The 20,803-nt window shown below is 39.6% G+C and overlaps 1 protein-coding gene across 1 annotated transcript in view; it reads left to right on the top strand.

Annotated features, from left to right (window-relative positions):
- chrm5a (cholinergic receptor, muscarinic 5a) overlaps window positions 1-20,803 on the top strand; it is a 35,850-nt gene that overhangs the window by 2,641 nt on the left and 12,406 nt on the right. The window lies entirely within an intron of this gene.

Genomic DNA, 20,803 nt, shown 5'->3' with positions numbered 1-20,803 from the left:
TTTTTTCAGAGAGTGTGGTGCCTTTATGGATCAGATTTGTCCCTTTGGTGAAGCTACAATATTGCATCCGGAGATTTTAAAAACTACATGTTGGTTTCCCATGGTACAATCATGTCCTTAAAGGTACAAACTTCAATGCTACACATGTGTTTCTTTGTCTTAAGGTACAATTCTGTTCCATATAAAGGTACTGCCCGGTTTGTACCTTCTTTGGTACAACTATGTACCATCTTTATTAGCGTGTGGTCTTTTGAACTTTAATTAATTTTATTTATATTACTATTGATTATTAAAATTAATATTCAGCAAAATAGACAGGGTATTTCTTATTTCTCCATGCATTTCTTCTGATAATCTTTATTGTGTGCATATTGCCTAACATTAAGGCTTAACTGAAGTCGAAGTTGTGCATTCTAAAACTATATATATATATACAACAGTTCTGTCTGGTTCTCGAATCTGATTGGCTGATAGCTGTTATATATTTAAGTAATATCATCACCTGTACAGCCTCTTTACCCTTTGTGTATTACTCCGCCCACATACAGCCAGCAGAAAGCAGACACTACAGATCTACAGTGTAAAAGATGCTTGCTCAGCTGTTTAACTGTCAGCTTATGATCTGAATCCAAGACGGAAGAAAGTAGTTCCTCATACAAAAGGGTTTTTGAGACTCTCCATGTTTGATTTTGTTTTTATATACACAATTATGCCGTCAAACGGTTGTATAAACGCAATATCACACGAGTAGCAGTGCAATATGACTGTATATCGGCACTGTTGGGGGTATAAGGCACTCGCCTGTGGCCTTGTGCCAACACACGCCTCCCACTAGTGCTGATATACAGCCATATTTATATATATATATATATATATATATATATATATATATATATATATATATATATATATATATATATATATATATATATATATATCATGGGTGGGTCGTTATCGGCGTGAATGTGCTGCGTTAACACGAGGCTCTTATCAGGTGGTTATAAATATGTGGCCATTAATCTATTCTCAGGGTTGGGTTGGGAGCTTGGTCTGTTCTACACAAGCTATGATGACTTTCACTTTGATATTTCAGCGCGGATGTATACCTGACCGGTGATCCGTCTGACCAAACAGTGCCCTTCTGAATCACATCAGCAGGATGCCAAAGTTATGCATTTTAAAACTAAAACATATCAGTGTGAATGCGCCCTAAGTGTGTAACATCTCTTGGTGTTGTGCGTTCACACAGAATCTGAAGTGAATCCGGATTGTGATCCTCATTCTGTCTGCATCTGATGCTTTTGTAGAAGCTGGTTTGGTGTTTCTGCTTCTCTCTCCGCCGTCAGCATTAATCCCACATGATCCTGACGCAGATTAGAGTCACTCAGCCGTGATTTTAACGAGTTCTGCGAGAGAAATGAACACATGCTTTCAGACACCGTAAAACACACACATTCACACGCCTGAAGATCTCAGACGACAGCCAACAACATGATCTGGCCACACTTTATTTTATTGTACAATGCGTGCCATCAAGAAACTATTAACCAAGAGCAGGGCTATTCGATTAGTTTGTCATGGGGGGGGCCAGTTCATGAAGAGCATCCTGAATGAGGGGCCGGAGTGATATGACTTGTAATTTAAGTGATGACACAACAGCATATAAGACCCCGTATGCTCTGTTTTCGCTCACAGACACCCACGTTGCATTTCTTTCTACATTAAAATGTTAACATGTTGTATTTTGAAACTACATAACATCACTGCATTGTACACACATATTCTAATGTTGTATTTCGAAGCAATAGTGCATTAGTGGAGTAGGCCAAAGAGCATAGAATCCCCAAGAGGCGACACTCTAGTGCAATTTGGTAAACAGCCACTAGATGGCGTGGTGGACATTTTGGAACTCCAATAGAACAACAGCATATTATAAGTCTGTAAAATAAAGTATTAAAAGTGCTGATGATTGTGATAGTAAGTGTTGTGTTGTCGTCTTTCAGGTTGTATCTCAGATTTAATGCGCTTTTTAAATAAATAAAAAACAGAGCAGCTGCTCGCCATCGCGACAGCAATAACATACAATAGACCAGGGGTGTCCAAACTTTTTGGGCCGAGGGCCAGATGCAAAAAAAAACCTTTGTCCCGGGCCAAATTTTACATACATCACACAGACACGCATATATATATATATATATATATATATATATATATATATATATATATATATATATATATATATATATATATATATATATATATATATATATATATAAGGGTGCTGTGGGATTAGCTGAGCTACCTCATAATAACTAGCCAGCGTAGAATTTTCTTGCACTTTATTAGCATGAAAAAACTGCTGTTGTTGAGCTGATAGAGCAGCTGCTATTTGTTTAAATTTTTTATCTCGTTCGGCACCAGTGTAAGAGCTGAAGGCCTGATGTTTTGTTTCATAATGTCTTTTAATATTATATTCCTTCATTACTGCAACTGATTCCTGACAAATTAAACAGACACATTTCCCGCTGACCTCTGTGAAGAAATATTCTTTCCCCCAACGTGACTGAAATTTCCTGCACTCACTGTTGATTTTCCTTTTTCTTGGCTGTGCCATCATGGCTCGCCAAAACGTGATTATCAATTATTTTTCTTTCAGTTTGTTCAGTTCGTTTTACTCCATAACAGGAACTGCTGCCTAATTGAAGGCATGTCATAGCGACACCTGGTGGTTATTTATGGAATTACGTTCATTTTTGTATAGCGGGCCAGATTCTATTAATATTTATAAAGGCTGTAGTTTGGACACCCCTGCAATAGACAGTCGATCGCTTTCACTCCAAAATGGCGAAACCCAGGGTTGCTGCTGTTGCAATGGATCGTTCTATTCTATTTTCCGGGGCCGGGTCGCGAGGGCAGCAGCCTTAGGAGAGAACCCCAGACTTCCCTCTCCCCAAGACACTTCCTCCAGCTCTCCTGGGAGGATCCCGAGGCATTCCCAGCAGCCGAGAGACATAGTCCCTCCAGCGTGTCCTGGGTCTTCCCTGAGGCCTCCACCTGGTGGGACATGCCTGGAACACATCCCTAGGTAGGCGTCCAGGAGGCATCCGAAACAGATGCCCGAGCCACCTCAGCTGACTTCTCTGGATGTGGAGGAGCAGCGGCTCTACTCCGAGCTCCTCCCGGGTGTCAGAGCTCCTCACCCTGTCTATAAGAATGCGCACTGCCATCCTGCCCAGGAAACTTATTTCGACCACGTGTATCAGAGATCTTGCCCTTATACTGATTAATTAATGTGATTTTAAAAGATTATTACTGTAATTATAAAGGTTATTATTGCAATTATACTAATGAATTAATGAGATTATAAAGATTAAGTCATGTAATTATGCATGAAATCTCTAATTATTCCATACATTTTTCCACTTTTAACATACATTTAAATCAGAAAATCACAAACAATCGGCTTAATTTGACATTAACCTCACGTTAATCTTCATGATTATCTTCACTAAAAACAATTAGACTGAATTTGCCTATTTTTACAAGATTAATCTGTTATATTAACATAAAATGATGCGTTACTCTCTGAACATAGAGAACATTTCCTTAAAAAAAAACTGAAAAATAACGTATTACCAAAATACGAGCAATAACTGTACATTTAATGCTAGAATTTTTTATTACAGAACACATCTGTAAAACAACTGCTGTTTCACTGTATAGTGAAGAAAAACTGGAAAATTCTGTAAAAAATACAAACAATTACCTGTAACATAGCGTATATTTGTACAGTGTACCTACATAGACACTCGTCGTCCCGTTCGCTCATATGAAGCAAATATGTTTTTTTAAATTAATTTATTTTATTAAATTTTGTTTAATTATATTATTTATTTAATATTATATTGTAAATTTGTTTAATGTTCAACAGAAAACTATGAATACATAATTTTATTTTGCTAATATTCATAGATTTAATTCATTGTTAACACTTTAAATGGGGGTGGCGCAGTAGGTGGAACAATCACATCACAGCAAGAAGGTCACTGGTTTGAATCTCAGCTGAGGTCAGTTGGTGTTTCTGTGTGGAGTTTGCATGTTCTCTCCGTGTTGGCGTGGGTTTCCTCTGGGTGCTCTGGTTTTCCCCACAGTCCAACCACATGTGCTATAGAGGAACTGATTAACTAAATTGGCTGTAGTGTATGAGTGTAAACAAGTGTGTATGGATGTTTCCCAGTACTGGGTTGCAGCTGGAAGGACACCCTGCTGCGTAAAGCATATGCTGGAAAAGATTCTGCTGTGGAGATCCCTGATTACTAATGGAACTAAGTCGAAAATAAATGAATGAATGAATAAATTTTTTTTTTGGGGGGGGGGGGGGGGGGGGGGTTGACTAGCCACCACTGCTTCTGTATGAATGATCTGAAAGTTTAGCTGCGTCCCAAATCGCATACTTGTGCACTATTCTACGCCATTTTGTAGTTTAAATAGTGTAAGTAGTGTGTTCACACTGAAAACTCTAATAGTCATAAGTGCACTTTAATAACCCGGATGATCCCTCATTCAGCTGCTAAAGTGAAGTGTGTACTGATGGACACTTCACACACTCAACGACCGCAGGTTTGCTTACGTAGCAGAAGGGGCGGAGCTATCTGCCGCACATGTTGGATAACTTTATTTATTTTGGATGGTGAAAGCTAAATTCTCCTACGAGAGAGATTATAGCGCCTCCTGATGGTGAATGCGGTTATACTCACGGCAGGTATTATTTGATAATTCTGTCATTTATTTCACTGATTTGGCAATCGTCAAACGTCATCAGGGAAACGGTTTGAATTTCTGCCTAGTAAAAAAACATTAGTGCTCCATTTGGGACGACACTACATACATATACTCTGCTGTTGAGTGTTTAAGTGCATAAGTACATAGTGTATAGTGTGCCATTTGGGACACAGCTTATGTGTTTGGTCCCACTTTATATTGTGGCCTTAACTAATATGTACTTACACAGGAATTAATAGTTTGCTACAATGTACTTATTGTGTAAAAACATGTATTTACTGTGTACTTATGCTTGATTAAATACATGTATGTTGTTACATCTGTTATTAACTTTTGTAATTACATTTGTAAATACTCTGTTGACCATCCCTTACACCTTAACCCACCCTTAAACCTACCCACACCACCAAACCTGTCCATAACCCAACCTCTATCCCAACTCAAAAGCACCACAAGTGTTCTTAAATACATTATAAACACAGTAAGTACATTGTATGTAGTTTTTGATGTAAGTGCATAGTAGTTAAGGACACTTAATATAAAGTGGGATCAACCCAAGCTCATTTTGAAAGCGTAGTCCCGTGGACGTTTCTGGAGACAACGGAATACGTCCTGGGAGGTACGTACGGCTGCATTTTTTTTTTTTCAAGCGAACGCTACAGGGCGGTGTGAAGCTGTTCCCTTTCGCGCTTGCCGACCGGCCGGCCGGCCGACCGCTTACCTCCTTGTGGAGGGCTTCCCCGCTGCAATCCGTTTGTCCACTCAGCTCACTGTGTACGCCGGCAGGCTTGAGATGCAGAGAGGAGTTGACCACCGCGATCGGTTTTGAGTCCGGGGAAGAGCGGTTCCAGCAATCAGGTAAGACAAAAACAGAATCCCAAAAATTAGGAGAATGAGTTTCGTAACAGGGTGAGAACGCGGCGAAATCCGAAAACGCGGTGGAATTAAAAAAATCAGGGCTTTTCTTTTTTTGGACGGCTTTTGTAAACTGTTGCTTGGGTTTAGGGAAGCAAGCGGGTGGGCAGGTCAATCGGTAAAATTGGTTGGGTTTAGGGAAGGAGGAGGGCGGGTCAGCCGATTGGCCGGTCACGCAGTCAATCATCCGGTCAGTCAGACAGCGGCCTCTGGTGGGTTCACGCGAAAACAGCGCGGGCCCAAACTGGATTCGCAAAAACAAAACCTGCAGCCATACGTACCCGCCGGGACATATTCCGTGGTCTCCAGAAACGTCTGCGGGACTACGTTTCCACAATGAGCCTGGGTTGGGTGGGACCGTGTGTTTTAGTGCTAAAGCTAGCAGCTGGAAAGAGGAATATGTCAAATCTAGATCGGTTTGATGTCAATTGACTACCGTGATGTCAAAACTACATCAAGCAGACATCTAACATTGACGTCAAAAACACGTCAAGAATCAATCACAGGACAGTCCTATAATCTAATTGCTAATTTGATGTTGTTTTGACATCAAGATATTCAATTGAGCAGTCTGCATTTTTGACATGTTTATTGATGTTTTATGATTAAAATGGAAAGAAACTCGTTATGTCTCCTCATGAGGAAAAGTGTGTGAAAACTGGAGAATCAAAGCAGCTTGAGGAAAACAATAAACCTGAACGATGACTGTTTGTGTCCCTAAAACTCAAATGCATGATGAATAATGTATGAAGCGACCGCTTTAAAGCATTCTGATGAATTATGAAGTATGAATATAGAGTGTTTTCCTGAATAATCACACACATTTACAGAGTCAAAGAGCAAAACCCCAGCAGGACAGAACATGAATGAGTGTGTTTTACTGAAATATTGTGTCTGTTTTAGGAGTGACAGTACGGAGCAGGTTCATCAGGGTCACTGCCGCGCTGAAACACGAGAGAACATGACTGAACAATCAGTTCTCCCTCACTGTTTCTTCAGCTTTCTCGTTCAACACGTATATCTAAACGAGCAGTTTTCAGTATTGTGTGGTTCATGTTTTTAGTTTCCTCATGTATTTCTGCTTCTGAACTGCATTATGGGATCTTGATCTTTTTTCCTTTTAACCTTAAAAAAGTTGTATAAAGTGACTTTTTTTGAACCTGTGTAATGTGTGCAGTGCTATATTGTGTGTGTTGGTGTTGTATATTACGCTACAAACACCTTGTAATAAACTGCAGCTCATTTTCTGCTATTTTACACACTTATTTCTCTAGATATTATTTCTTATACATTAAAGCAGGGGTCACGAATCTCAGTCCTGGAGGGCCGGTGCTCTGCAGGGTTTAGCTCCAACTTGCCTCAACACACCTGCCTGAGTGTTTCAAGTATACCTAACACCTTGATCAGCTGGTTCAGGTGTGTTTGATTAGGGTTGGAGCTAAAATCTGCAGGACACCGGACCTCCAGGAACAGGTTTGATGATCCCTGCATTAAAATATTAATTCAAAACACTAAAAAGTCAGTATAAGTCACTTTGGTAAACTTTACAGTTCAATTTTCATCATCAGAAGTGGACAGAGCAGAGATCAGGGGTGTTGCTAGACATAAAGCTCTATTGGGGCACAGCTCCCCCTTCAAAAAATAAATTATTTATTAAACTCCACAATGTTTTAATTTAAACGCATTTATTTATGTATTCGTAGTCATACTTCCGTACGTAATATAGTCATTTGACAGTACATGTCAGTCAAATTTATTGTGGCATGCTTATGTATGGGAGGGGTTACACTTATCTGTTGTACTGTATATTATTGCATCCTGGCAGTTCCTTTGTTCCCTACAATATGGACCTCTCTATGTTTTTAATTCCTTAATTTATTTTATTATTTAACTTATTTTCATTTTAAGGTATTTTAAATAATATCCTTTAAAAAGTTATAATAAAATGCATGTTGAAAACTCATAACATATATGCATGTAAGATAACAGGTGTCATTTGCCTAATGATTTTTAAATATTAAAGCAAAGAGACTTATAAGATTAATGTGCTTATAACGTGCTTATACTGACACCAACTGGCACATGTCACAAGATCACTGACACTGGCATATGTCACTGACATTACTGGCATGTGTCTAAAAAGAGCCACTTGACAATAATGATGATCAGGGTTACACATAGGCTGTTAATATATTTGGGCCCAGGGGCCCACAAGTTATGTGTTAAAAGTGTGTTGCATACATAGTACCCCCACCCCTACTCACCTCAGGGGCAAGGAAAAAAAAGTTTTGAAAAAAAGTATGTTTTCCACTATCAGCCCTGTAAATACATACATACATACATATATATATATATATATATATATATATATATATATATATATATATATATATATATATATATATATATATATATATATATATATATAAATCACAATTAAAAATGATATGTAATTATAAATAAATAACACTATTATTGTTTTTATACAATTATTATTATTTTTTATAATTTTTTGGGGGGGTTTTCACCTTTATTTTTATAGGACAGTAGAATTGACAGGAAAGCATGGGGAGCAGAGAGAGGGGAAGGATCGGCACACGGAATCGAACCCGGGTCGCCGCACTAACCACTACACCACTGACGCCGACTACAATTATTATTCTAAATTAATAACAGAAATTAAGTGAAGTTTATTTCTAAACTAATTTCGAGAGGAGCACGCGCTTATTATTGATAGCACCTGGTCCACATTAGCTAACACTGATTTACCAATCAGACGACTCCTTAACCACTATAAATAACCAGAGTATCTTACATCAGCCATCTTGGTCTTGAAGAATCCCCCTTCCACCCCTACTCCTCCCATTTCCTTGTCAGGGCAGCACGGAGGCCTAGTGGTTAGCACCTCGGCCGCACAGCAAGGGGTTTGCATGTTCTCCTCATGTTTGCGTGGGTTTTCACCGGGCTCTCCGGTTTCCTCCCACAGACCAAAAACATGTAACATAAGTAAATTGACAGCATAGACACTTCACAGCATCAATCTACTTCCAACATTATCAAGCAGGTGAGTACTCGAGACCTACCTGAACTCGGACTCCCCTTTCGCCCTGCAACGGGGGGAGCCCCGAGCTCGAGGATCTCACAAGTTTAGGGCTCTCTCCCGAGACAGCATGCCAAACAAGCTCCATAATCAATCATCAGCTAAGGGCGAACTCTTGAATGTAACTGAAGAACAATTGAAAGACACAACTGGAGTGATGATAAGATCATTTAAGAAATCTTTTGCATGAATATAAATTTCATTATAAATAAACTCTATAGACAATACTATAGAACAGTGGTTGTCAAACTGTGGTCCGTAGGCTTCCTTCTAGTGGAGGAATTGCTGAATAATTCAAGTGAGACAAATTAACACACTTTTAACCCTTTGACGCATACGATAACTCCAATTTGATCAGTAAATTGAGTTTAATAGACTAAACCTTTTATTTTGTTTTCAATTTTCTATCGTTTGTTATGTATATGTTGATGACCAACTAAACGTCTCTGACCACATCTCTAGAACTGCTCGATCATGCAGATTTGCACTCTATTACATCAGAAAGATCCGACCCTTCTTATCTGAACTTGCAGCTCAACTCCTTGTTCAAGCTCTTGTTCTCTCCAAACTGGATTACTGCAACTCTCTACTAGCCGGGCTTCCAGCTAACTCTATCAAGCCTCTTCAGCTGCTCCAGAACGCAGCAGCACGAGTGGTCATTAATGAACCTAAACGAGCACATGTCACTCCGCTGCTCATCCGTTTGCACTGGCTGCCAGTTGCTGCTCGCATCAAATTCAAAGCTCTGATGTTTGCTTACAAAGAGACTTCTGGCTTTGCTCCTTATCTGCTCTCACTTCAGGCCGCTGGTTCGAGCCTTGGTTGAGTCAGTTGGCGTTTCTGTGTGGAGTTTTCATGTTCTCCCTGCGTTCGCGTGGGTTTCCTCCGGGTGCTGCGGTTTCTCCCTACAAGTTCAAACACATGCAGTACAGGTGAATTGGGTAGGCTAAATTGTCTGTAGTGTATGAGTGTGAATGAGTGTGTGTGGATGTTTCCCAGAGATGGGTTGCAGCTGGATGGGCATCCACTGTGTAAAACATATGCTGCATGAGTTGCTGGTTCATTCCACTGTGGTGACCCCTGATTAATAAAGGGACTAAGCTGAAAAGAAAATGAATGAAGTCTTACCTCTCTAACTCATCATCCCTCCTTTTTGCTTCATACAAAAAATCTTTCAGAAGGCATGCTTCGTCTAAATAAGATCACCATCATATTATTTAAACTTTGTTTTGTGGACTAGCAAAACTCACTAAGTGCCGACACCTCCACATAAAACACTTATGCCAGTTTCACAACGCATGAGCGGTGCGGCTAATTTTTTGGCAAGCATGTTGGGTATTGCTGCTGACCATGTCCATCCCTTTATGAGCACAGTGTCTCCATCTTCTGATGGCTACTTCCAGCAGGATAACGCAGCATGTCATAAAGCTCAATCATCTCAGACTGCTTTCTTGAACATGACGATGAGTTCACTGTACTCAAATGGCCTCCACAGTCACCAGAGCTCAATCCAATAGAGCAGCTTTGGGATGTGGTGGAACGGGAGATTGGCATCATGGATGTGCAGCCGACAAATCTGCAGCAACTGTGTGATGCTATCATGACAATATGGAGCAAAATCTCATTGAATGCTTGTTGAATATCTGCCACCAAGGATTAAGGCAGTTCTGAAGGCAAAAGGGGTCCAACCCGGTACTAGTGAGGTGTACCTAATAAAGTGGCCGGTGAGTGTAAAACTCCCAGTGAAGTTGACAAATCTTCTTAACTCTAATGGCAAGTTTTTCAGATAAAGTTTAGAAATGTATTCTGAAGAACATGAGGTAAATGCTGCAGAAGAGCGTGATGTTTGCAAAGTGTGTGTGTGCGCGTGTGTGTGTGTGTGTGTGTGTACAGGGACTGTACTAAAAGATAAATGAGTGTGAGGATCCGCAGCTTCACCTGAGACTTGAACACAAACTGCAGCGCTGGAGGAAGTTTGTCCGTCGCAGCAGAACTGCAGGAACATTAGACACGGGTCAGAACATCACACACACACTCTCTCTCTTTCTCTCTCACTCTCACTCTCTCTGTCTCATGCGCACACACACACAAACACACCCACTTATTCAGACACACACACACACACAAACACACACTTTCACACACAAACACAAATGTGACGTGACATCTGCACAGACAGAAAACGCACACACACACACCACACACCACACACCACACACACACACACACACACACACACACACACACACACACACACACACACACACACATTCATCACAGTAATACACACACACTTATAATCCTACTTACTGGAATGTGATTTGAGACATATACAGTACATACACACATGCGCATACACATATAATGTGGGTACAGAACGTGCTCAGACCCTCTTAAAATCGTCACTCTGTTATATTGCAGCCGTTTACTAAAATCATGTAAGTTCACTGTTTTTTCCTCATTGATGTCCACAACTCTGTGGCTGTTCTTGAATGGCCCAACTAGCGCCCTGATTTAAACCTAGTTGAGCATCTCTGGAGAGTCCTAAAAATGGCTGTCCATCAACGTTTTCCATCCAACCTGACAGAACTGGAGAGGATCTGCAAGGAGGAACGGCAGAGGATCCCCAATCCCAAAAGACTCACGGCTGTATTAGATCAAGAGGTGCTTCAGCTAAACACTGAGCGAAGGCTCTGAACACCGAGCACCGTGTGATAATTCAGCTTTTCATTTTGATAAATCTGCAGAGATGTCAACAGTTCTGTGTTCATCTGTCAGTATGGGCTGCTGTGTGGACATCAGTGAGGAAAGCAACGTACTTCAATGATTTGAGCAAACGGCTGCAATATAATACAGGGCAGGCCCAGATTGGCTAATCTGTTTATTATCTGCCGGTCTGTTTATTTTGGTCACGAGGGCCGGTGTCCGTAGCTGATTGCCCTCTCAGCAGTTTTTATTCATTTATTTATTTGACCATAGCCTCACTGTTTTTATTCATTATTTTGCTGCAGCTCTGCTCGTTTAATTTATTTTCTCGCAGCCCCTTGAGCAAAACGCAATCTGCAGGTTAATGATGACGTAACTATCATTCGCCCCTTAGAGAGTAAAAGAATTCGAATAATTAATGTTAATGAATATTACACCTGCTCAATGAAGATTAGATGATTGACTACATTACAGTTTTTTTACAATTGCTATGACACTTTTCTCAATACATTTAACAAGTTTCCTAAACTTTTAACACAGTTAGCACAACATCCGTCTTCGTGGGCTATACATTTAACACATTTCTTGTTGTTTTGACACAAAATGCATCCAGTTAACACAAATTTAAAATGCTTGAACTTCTTTTACACACAAGCACAACCAAGAACAAAACAATGTAATTTTACAGTCAAATTTACAAATGCTTTAACACAGTATGTCAGAACAGAAAACACCATGTTCTAAACAGAAATTATATAGGATAAAGTCAAAGTGAACAGCTGTTCTAATTGTGAATTGAAACACAAATATATTCCCTGTGTTTTATTCAATTGCCAATGAGAAACATCACATTGCGGTTATATAAATAAATAAACGTGTGTATATATATATATATATATATATATATATATATATATATATATATATATATATTTCTTTATTTATTTACTGTATATAACCGCAATATGCTACAGTTTTTCTTGTTTGCTTTGACCTGGTTAAAGAAACTAAGTTCCACTTCATTTTTATTATCACTATCCCAGCAGAGCAGAAGACCGGTATTGCAAATGTGTAAACCCTTTCTCATTGGGTTGACACATTTTCCCCACTATTTTTCCAAACAGTTAACACGGATGTCATTTAAGCAGTCCAAACTTCATTGTTTTAGTTATGGTAACCAAACTGAAACCATCTATTCCTAACCATTAGAAACCACCAAGATCAGTATGAATTCAATGAAGCACCGGTTTGACACTACTTCACACAAATCTTCACTTAGCAATCAGTCTGCAAACATTAAAATGGTAGAAGGTCTGTGTTGTTCTGTGCCAGCATGGATGGAGGAGGTCAATAGTGGCTATTTCCTATACTCCCAATATATTTGACTGTATATTGGTTTACATGTGTTTTCTCTAATATTTACAATATTTTATTAGTTTTTTTCTTTTTTCTGCTTCTTTCTGCTACTTTTTTTCTTTTTTAAATTTTATTTTTCTTTTTTCTTTTTTTTACAGTATTTTAGTTTTCAGCCACAGTTTGAAAAATGTCATGAATTCAATATAAGTTTGATCAAAGCATTTCTTATTCTTGATCCAATTCTTTGCAAAAAGGCCAATTTGACAGCCCAAATAGAATTCACACTGAGATCTGTATTTTGTTTTTTGTTGTCCATTGTCTAATGAATAATTGAAAGAGCTCATATACTTGTTTGCAAGTTGTGTTGTTTGAAGGTAAAACTAGCTTTTGTTGCATATGTTAAATGTTTTGACACGGTATGTGCATTTTGCAAGCATAATGTTTCATTTTGACCATGAGTGCCGCTGTTTAGGCCTGTGTGTTAACTGTTTTGAAAATGTGGAGTTTCAGTTGACGGCTGCATCAAAGCAAACAAGAAAAACTGTATTTCTCATTGGCAACTGAAAAAAAAATTATATATATATATGACAGCTGATTCCCATCTAGAAAGCACACTCATGTCTTGTTTTGGTTTTTCCAATCACATGATCATATGTTCTAATAGAGGACGCTTGAGGTTTTTGAAAGGAACATCAAAGAACTCTGTCACCAATACGTCCATGTAAGATTATGCATTACAGTCATTACTGTACTATACACAGTGTGTTTTGCAGTAAACTACTCTTTAAACCTGGAGTTCATTAGTACATACAGTACATATACAGTACAGCATTTGCATACACTGTGTCTAATTACTTTTAGAGAGTCATGAAGTTAGAGGCCAATCAAGTACCACATGAAATTTTCAATGTTGAGAAGGCTGGGGATGTCGCCGTAGGAAAAACATAATAGGCCAAAGGGTCACATTACCGTGCCGGGCCACAGAAGATATCAAGTATAGTGTGGATGAGAACATGTGGCAAAAGACAGGGAAGAATAGAAGATTACTTTGTTATTTTATTGTAATTGTGGTGCTTTTTCTGTTCGCAGTGATGTCCTTCTGCAAAAAAGGTCTGTCCTGCAGAAATTCTGTGTCTGTATTTTTGTTTACATAAACTGTCAATTTTATAAAGCAATTTTTTTTCTTCGTTTTGTATAGAATTTTTGCCGTAAACGAAAGAAAATGCATGCATTTACTTAACCCAACAAAACAAAACTGTAACGAGACTTCAAATATAATGGCAGAGCTGACACATAAACTAATGCAGTTTCTGTAATGTCAGCTGATGATAGTGTTTTTATTGTCAGTGTGTTCTGATTGACTGAATGTTTTTGTTGGAAGAGAACATGTGTTTGTGTTTTGAATAATAATTTCATTTTGAAACATGATTGCAGTGTTTTGTTAGACATGGTGTAGTGTGTTCGTTTATTATTGTATTTTGAAAAGTAGTTTAGAGGTTTAGTTTACAATGTGTGATTTTGAGCATAAAATTAACTGTTTTGCCAATTGTGTGTTTTAGGTGTGTTGCTGCGTTAAAAGTTTAGCAAACTTGTTAAATGTATTGAAAAAAGTGTCATAGCCATTGTAAAAAACTGTAATACATCTGACATAATGTAACCACGGGGAAGTGACACAAACAACAGAGATGGGTTCCACCTGCAGGTTTAATCAGTGGTCAGGCAAGCAATGGTCAATACAGGTGCAAGCATTTTAACATAGTCAGTCGTGAACTGAGGTGGGCCGGTTTAAGGCTTGAAACTCCAGGGCTGAAAATGAGTCCCACTCCGGCCCTGATAAAGGGGGTCTGAATACTTTCCGTACCCACTGTACACACAAACACACACACTGAAATGTGACTTGAGACATACAGTACACATACACATTGTCACACACTCATACATATACACACACACACACACACATACTGAACTAGAATAGTGTAAATTGACTTGAGAGCTGCACAGGCAGGACACACACACACACACACACACACACACACAATGGAATGTGACGTGTGACCTAGACAGACAGGAAACAACGACACACACACACACACACACACACACACACACAATGGAATGTGACTTGAGACCTGCACACACACACACGCACACACTGGAATGTGACAGACAGGTCTCCGCTGTGCGGTGGCGAGTGTGTCGGTCAGCAGCTCTGGTCTTCATTATTAATGCATCAGATTCTGCTCTTACACTGTTGGAGGACCAAAGAGTCATCCTGACCTCACAGCTCACTCGCCTCTGTTCTTCTGCTGTGAAGATCCTGTGAGGCGCTCTGAAATGTGCTTTTTATTCAGTGTTTGACGTAATCTCAACTGAAACATGAAGAGAGGGCGGGGCATACAGTAGCTCCTCCCCTTTATAAAATACAGCCAAGTGTTTGGTGTTCTGCCAGGGAGAGTGCTTGAGCTCAGGCCTATCAAATGAACAGCCAATGAGAAGAAGGGGGCGGGGCATATTAAAGACTAGAGAGCATTTGATTGGTCAGAAGATTTGATGAGAAACTGAAGTATGCAACGGCCTCATTCTGAAAGCGTAGTCCCGTGGACGTTTCTGGAGACCGCGAAATATGTCCCGGGAGGTACATATTTTTGCAGATTTAGTGAATCCACTAAAGGCCTCTATGTGCACTTTTTTGCATCTCAAGTGTCTTCAGTTCTCGCGTAAACCCACCGGAGGCCGCTGTCGAATGACCGAATGTCTGACTGACTGAATGATTGACTATGCAACCGGCCAATCGACTGACCCATCCTCCTCCTTGCCTAAACCCTACCAATTTTACTGATCGACCCGCCCACCCGCTTACTTCCCTGAACCCAGCCGACGGTTTACAAAAGCCGTCCAGAAAAAGAAAAGCCCTCGTTTGATTTATGCAAGGTTTTCAGATTTGTCCACATTCTCACCCTGCTGTTCACTCGTTCACTTTATTTTTTTGATTCTGTTTTTGTCTTACCCGATTTCTGAACCGCTCTTCCCTGGACTCAAACCTGGTCGTCGTTGTCTTGGTCAGCTCCTCTCTGCGTTTTAAGTTCGCCAACATACATAACGAGCTAACATGACAAACTGGTTGCAGCAGGAAAGCCCTCAGCTGGTCAGCTGGTAAGCGCCAAAAGGAACTTCATCATATCGCCCCCTAGCGTTCGCTTAAATAAATGAAACGCAGCCATACCTACCTTCAGCTAAATAATTCGCAGTCTCCAGAAACGTCCACGTGACCACGTTTTCAGAATGAGCCTGGGTTGGACGTATGAGCAGATAATATTTTTTTTTAATTAATGTCCATAATCCTATCTGTTTACTCATATTTGAGTCCCCTGATCAAACAGGACTTTTTTGATGCTGATTTTATAATTTTTTCTCTTTAGCTGATCAATATGAATGTGTCTGTGACAGTGAGATCAGACCGTTCATCAGTATACAGTCATCATTTATTCATCTGCTTCCTCACAAATCTGCCCACCACATACAGTACCACCGCCTTCAGAAAAAAACATCTCGAGGACAAACAAAATAAATAAATTAATAAATATATCAGATTCTTCAGGAACACTTCAAAGCAGATAAAGCCAAAAGCTGTGTTTCCATCCAAAGATGCAAATTATATTTATGCGCAAAACTGGAATATGGCATGAGACACTCGTAAATACAGCAGGATTCATAGTCAATAAGGAACAGAAGAGCATCACCTCCTCAGCTCCTGCACAGATATCACTGAGTGAAGTGGAGTTTGCTGCACTGTTGCACAAAGACCCTCACACACACATTTATATCTGCAGAGCAACATTACTGACACAAAGACCCTCACACACACATTTATATCTGCAGACCAACATTACTGACACAAAGACCCTCACACACACATTTATATCTGCAGACCAACATTAATGACACAAAGACCCTCACACACACATTTATATCTGCAGACCAACATTACTGACACAAAGACCCTCACACACACATTTATATCTGCAGACCAACATTACTGACACAAAGACCCTCACACACACATTTATATCTGCAGACCAACATTACTGACACAAAGACCCTCACACACACATTTATATCTGCAGACTAACATTACTGACACAAAGATCCTCACACACACATTTATATCTGCAGACCAACATTACTGACACAAAGACCCTCACACACACATTTATATCTGCAGACCAACATTAATGACACAAAGACCCTCACACACACATTTATACCTGTAGACCAACATTACTGACACAAAGACCCTCACACACACATTTATATCTTCAGACCAACATTAATGACACAAAGACCCTCACACACACCTTTATATCTTCAGACCAACATTAATGACTAAAAGACCCTCACACACACATTTATATCTGCACAACAACATTACTGACACAAAGACCCTCACACACTCACATTTATATCTGCAGACTAACATTAATGACACAAAGACCCTCACACACACATTTATATCTGCAGACCAACATTACTGACACAAAGACCCTCACACACACATTTATATCTGCAGACCAACATTACTGACACAAAGACCCTCACACACACATTTATATCTGCAGAACAACATTACTGACACAAAGACCCTCACACACACATTTATATCTGCAGACCAACATTAATGACACAAAAGACCATCACACACACATTTATATCTGCAGACCAACATTAATGACACAAAGACCCTCACACACACATTTATATCTGCAGACCAACATTACTGACACAAAGACCCTCACACACACATTTATATCTGCAGACCAACATTAATGACACAAAGACCCTCACACACACATTTATACCTGTAGACCAACATTACTGACACAAAGACCCTCACACACACATTTATATCTGCAGACTAACATTACTGACACAAAGACCCTCACACACACATTTATATCTGCAGACCAACATTAATGACACAAAGACCCTCACACACACATTTATATCTGCAGACCAACATTACTGACACAAAGACCCTCACACACACATTTATATCTGCAGACTAACATTACTGACACAAAGACCCTCACACACACATTTATATCTGCAGACCAACATTACTGACACAAAGACCCTCACACACACATTTATATCTGCAGACCAACATTAATGACACAAAGACCCTCACACACACATTTATACCTGTAGACCAACATTACTGACACAAAGACCCTCACACACACATTTATATCTTCAGACCAACATTAATGACACAAAGACCCTCACACACACCTTTATATCTGCAGACCAACATTAATGACTAAAAGACCCTCACACACACATTTATATCTGCAGAACAACATTTAGTGGTTCCGCTGTGGCGACCACTGACAAATAAGGACTTGTTCTGCATCATGGACTGGATGGACTGAATAATAAAGTGATTCTACAGATCTTTAAGCACATAATGAATATAATTAGTGTCAATGAGCGATTATTCTGTTGAAATCGCTTCAAGCCTCGAGTCCACTACTAAACCTCTCAAACTAAACCGCAAACAATCCAAACTATTTTCTCATCCTTCTGGCTGATTTGTTCTTGTTCTTTTTCTGTTTTATAAATCTTTCAGGAAACGGGTCTTAAAAGGGGACCAACCCAGTAGTGTGTGTGTGAGCAGTGTGTGAGTATCTCCAGCAGCCTCTAATGGTGCAGATGAATGAATTGTGTTTGTCTATAATCAGACTCTGCAGAAACACTTTGATTGGCATTCTCCCTTTGTACGTGTCATCAGAGGGGGAAAGCCCCGCCCACTAGTGCCCATCTCATTAGCATGTCCAGCAGGCCTGAGTGAGAAGCAGCCGTCTGTCCATTCGCCATTAGAGTGTTTGAGCTGCTGAAGATGATGTCAGCATAGACTCAGAGGATTATAGATGTGGAGGTGATGATGAACAGCGACAGGAGCGACATAGACTGACAGAAGCATGAACACACACTCACACTGAAACACACGCACACACACCTGACCAGCACTCACAACACACACACTGCTTACATCTGATTTACATCGGACGCAAAGCCGTCTGTAGCTCCGCCCTCTTCTGAAAAGAGCACAATCTCATTTGCATTTAAAACACCACAATCAGGATCAAAGCCTGAAAGGGTCAGTTTGAGAGAGCTGGAGAACATCATCTGTGTGACATTCTCAGCTAAACAAAACTAAACCTGAAAAATCAGCACGGTGGCTCAGTGGTGAGCACTGTGGCCTTGCAGAAAGAAAGTCACCGGTTCGAGTCCCGGCTGGGTCAGTTGGTGTTTTTCTTTGTGGAGTTTGCATGTTCTCCCTGCATTGGCGTGGGTTTCTCCCGGGTGCTCCGGTTTCCCCCACAGTCCAAACACATATAGGGTAATTGATGAACTACATTGGCCCTACATTGGACTTGAGATAAGTGAAAGCAAGACGAAGTATATGACCAGTGATGATCAATCCAACAATACAAGTCAGAAATTATATATTTGAAAAGGTAAATAAGTTCAAGTTCTAATCGGAATTATTGCTTGTGCCTTTAGGTAGGTTTGCAAACATGTGTACTTTTCATTGCGTCCACATTAAACTTCAGCCGTTTGCATTTCTCACGTTCACAAAAGCTCCTGCCTGTGATCTTAACTAGGCGCAGCTGGAAATGTGTTGCCTCGTGTGCGCGTCTCTCCATTGGAAATAGTATAAACAACTTGCCTGCAGGTGTCACAGTGCCATGTATTTTAGAATTGTAAACATAGATATTCAAGAATCAATGAACTGTGATCAGTTTCCTAATACATAATCATGTAATCAACTCTTACTTTTTTTACACATTCATTAAATAGTAGGCTAATTACAAATACTTACACAATAACACAAGGCATATACAAATTATTACAAATGACAGTATTTCTATCTGTGATTTGCATTGATTCAGACTGACACACAGGCTCCTTCTTCTTTCCATTTTTTCTTTTTATTTATTATGCTTGAAAGGACATTACAAAGATACAACATGAACAAGGAGACAAAGAGGGTTACGTAAACAAAACTCCAGCAAATTAAACAAGTTTAAATTATTAACACCAAGAAAGCGTTTTACATGCATCGTAATTGTTAGAATCTTTTAAAGAGCTCACATATAAACCAAAGTCCTTTCTGAAAATAAAAAAGTGAGGGTGTTTCTTTGAAAATGGACATTTATGGATGTAAAATTTTGCCACAAAAAACCAACACAGGCTCCTTTGTCTCATGTTTGTGACAGGAGTGTGTGACGTTAAACTCATCCAGAGCACACACACACACACACACACACACACACAGTCACTCGTCCTTCAGTGTCTGTTTGCTTTGTGTCGGCAGATGATGTTGGTTTATCATTCAAAAGAAATCAGTCGTCCGTCACCGTGGAAACTGAAAGCCATAGACAGATCATACGTGTGTGTCCATCAGCCTGTTCACGTGTGCAGAAACACACTCGCGACTACAACACGTGTACAGCAATGAGGAGTTGAGTTCAGGATACACACTTTTAGGGGGTTATTGCTTAACTTTGATGCTCTGCTTTGGTTATGATGGTCTGTTTGGCTCCCCTTCTGGTGGATTGTGTAACTACACTGTGTATGCTCTTCATATTATTATTTTGCAATGCGTTTAATCAGTTGATGCATGAAAAAGTATTTATAAAATGCATATTTTTCTCAAGAAATGTTAGTTATACATATTTGACAATGTTGGAGTAGTGTATACTTTACAATAAGGATCCTAATTTCATTAACAAACACTTTGTAAATGATAAACCATGTTAATAAAGACAAAGCAAACATAAAAAACATGTTTCAGAGAGTTAAAGGAGAAACCGGAGGATGATGTTCATGTTTGAGGACTGAATAAATGTGTTGCTCGTTGATGTAACCTATCCGTGA

This window comes from Danio rerio, chromosome 17 (assembly GCF_049306965.1).
Source record: "Danio rerio strain Tuebingen ecotype United States chromosome 17, GRCz12tu, whole genome shotgun sequence".
Taxonomy (NCBI): Eukaryota; Metazoa; Chordata; class Actinopteri; order Cypriniformes; family Danionidae; genus Danio; species Danio rerio.
Note: the sequence above shows the minus strand (reverse complement) of the source record. Positions and strands in the feature narration are given on the sequence as shown.